Source organism: Trachymyrmex cornetzi, unplaced genomic scaffold, assembly GCF_001594075.2.
Source record: "Trachymyrmex cornetzi isolate Tcor2-1 unplaced genomic scaffold, Tcor1.1 scaffold99, whole genome shotgun sequence".
NCBI lineage: Eukaryota > Metazoa > Arthropoda > Insecta > Hymenoptera > Formicidae > Trachymyrmex > Trachymyrmex cornetzi.
The window spans coordinates 1,922,474-1,925,922 of record NW_017300343.1 but is presented as its reverse complement, the minus strand read 5'-3'; positions in this window follow the sequence as shown (position 1 = coordinate 1,925,922).

The following is a 3,449-nucleotide window of genomic DNA, read 5'->3' as shown; positions in this document are numbered from 1 at the left end:
CATTCTGAAACTACGACAGTAGAAATAAAAATGATTTGTTTAAAATCTATAATACTCTGATCATTTTTTGCAGTGTGAAGAAAAACAATGCTAGAGATAGAGAGGCATCGGTTCAATGCAGACAGAAGAGTCACGATCGAAACCATAAAGGGAGGGCGCCACCTCGCCGCCAACCTCATTTTCTTCGGCTCCTCCGACCTATGAATTGATTAGATACTTATTAGCTCTTATGCCAATACTTGCAATCTTCAATAAAAATATATTTAATAACATAAATTTATTTTTAAATTATCGATTATGATATTGAAATATCTCATATAACGCAAAGTAATATTTGGTAAATTATTTAATATACATGTAATTAAGATTTCAGCTAAATTAAAAAAAAACAATGAATAATTAAGTTAGAAGTTTCTAATAATTTTATGATAAAAATTAAACACTTGTTATTTAATAATTACTAATATAACTGCTAGGTTTTTATAATTATTAAAATTATTTCATTATAAAATTAGTACAGTGTATATTGTACCTTCAACAAATTTAATTATTTTATTTAATCTGTAAAGATTTTCTGATACTTCTTTCATGTTTTCATAAATCATGTTTCATAAGTTTGATACCGTACTACAGATATAGCGTAATGTTCCATGCTTGTCCAGAGATTTATATACTTTTTAAAGTTAGACAGCAACTATCTTCTTGTCAAAAAGGGACACGGGTGTGTCATCACTAATACAATTGCAACATTCGCTGTTATTAATGTAAGAAAAAAATGAAAAAACGAATAAATGATGGAACTGAAAACTTGATTTGTTGAAAGGTAAAACTATATATAGAAACTTTTACCGGTGAAAAATCGATATTGTCACGATCAACATAAATAAGTTATCGTAATTATTGTAATACCAGAAATAGATGCTTGTCATGTAATGGTTTCTTTTACAATTTAGAGGAGATATTCAAAAACCAATATTTAACATATCATACTGTAACTATAAACTCTCTTTTATTTAAGTTATAAACTATTTATCCCTAATATAAAACTAACATAGTAAAATTAAATTTATTAAGAAATTAAATTATTGCTGTATATTTTTTGGCATGAGAAAAGACTTTCAATATCAGTATAGAAATGAAACCAAATATAAGATTACTAGACTATTACCTCATTTCCTTACATGACATTTATTTAAAATGCAAATACTGTATTTTCGTCGACTGAGGCGTTATATGAGGTGTTCTAGAAACAAATGTAATATTTTTCAACTATTGACCAATAATTAGCGAGATTATATTACATTATTAGTCTTAATAAATTAAAGTTTAAAAAAATAAAAACCTATATTACACTTTTTAAAATAACAATTTAAGTATAATTTTAAATATATGTTATACAATATATGCGTGTTGCATCAATATATTGGTCAGTATGTCAAGTTATTTTACAAATGTAATGCCTTCTCTAGTAAACATTATTTATAAAATGTAATCACTCGATTAATTTTATAAATGTAATACCTGCTAGAAAAGGTATTATATTTATAAAATAATTTGACATACTGACCAATACGTTTATGCAACACGGGGTATATAAAAGAAAATAGTCTATCAAATGCCGATTGTTAATTTATATATTACACAGTATACACATTGTAAAAAATAAAATGTCATTTCAAACTTAAAGACGTAGTGGACTTTCTGAGACATGCAAAAAAGTGAAAATTAACATTTGTCTTAGTTTTAACATATTTGTATGTCTCAAAAAGTCCACAATAAGTCTTTAGGTTAAAATTAACATTTTTTTATAGTGTGTACTTTACATATACATGTCTTTAATTATTTAAGTGAAATCATCATTGCATAATAACATTATACAACATCACAATACTTTCAATAATTTACATTTTCACGATGGCGTTTAAATGTAGAATTCTTTTCAGTTGCAGTGTCCTTTTTCGAAAATTCATATAGAAATATGCAAATGTACTCCTTGGCAATCCTCGCGATATCTTCGCTTCTTCGCATAAAATCGCATAAAATTGCGTAAAAGCGACTTGAATGGGTGCCAAATAAGATGGTGCGTAGCTCTCTCTAATCGCTCGAAAATCGTTCATAATTAATTTCGAGCAAGAGGAAAAATAGGAAAAATATTCTTTAGAATCGGAGAGTTACTTGGAACCATATTTGCGATGACACACTTTTTCGCGGCAACTAACAACAAGAAATACTCAGTTGTTTTCTATCCCTACCTATAATCTAATTAGAAGAAAACCTATTTAATCTAATTAGGAGAAAACTATTTGTTTTCTTTTGTTTTCACTCTAAATCATAATATTTGAGCCGTTTATTATGAAAGTGACCTAAGTCCATTAAAAAAAAAAAATGTTGTTTATGACAGCTAACTTCAAGTTGTACACGCTACTACAAAGGTCAACAACAAAACATTGAAAAATGGACTTAGGCCACTTTCAAAATAAACGGCTCATTTATATGCATACATCGCGCGATAAAATTTCTTACCACAAGCTATTCTGTTTCAAAATCGAAAACAGAACAAAATATTATTATTTATCCGAGATAAATAGATACGCGATTACATTATAACAAACACATAAAAAATTAGATTAATTTGTGGCTCCACTCATAATGAATCTTTAGATTAATAATATCAGAAGCAAGGAAATATATAATAAAAATTCTTACAAAATATATTCAAATAAATATATTCTTCAATAAGAATAATATATTCGACAATATTTACATTTGTAAAATATATAGAAAACTTTCCTTTTATTTCGGAACAAAGTAAAATTATATCTATCTCAATTCAACAGCTGTCATATAGTTTGTTTCATTTTTGATTAAGCATAATTCATCGGAACAAAGTAAAATTATATCTATCTCAATTCAACAGCTGTCATATAGTTTGTTTCATTTTTGGTTAAGCATAATTCAATTTCAAATATATGATTATTTATTGATTATCCGAACACAAGAGAATTTTTCGGCATATTCTACAAATCTATTTTATTGATTGTAAATATCGTTTTATTAAAAAATACTCGTATTTTAATATAATTTGTAAAAGTTTTTTAAATATATTTTTCTCACTTCTGACGTCGCAACCCAAGATTGTTGCAACGAATAAGCAAAGAGGAATCTGAATTCATTATCATTGTTTTATTAAATGAACAATGTACTTATACATATATACATCTTGTGCGATAACAAATAAGTATAATTGTAAAAGAAATTATATATACCTACTCCACGCGTAATCTCTCACTTATGTATAAAATAATAAATATTATTATCGAATATTCAGAATATTTAACAAGTCAAACAATAAGGGAAAAAATATATATATTATGCACATTATATACGAGGTCTGTCCGGAAAGTATCGGGCCTACCTTTATATCTCCGCTCTGGCGTTATTCTAGATCA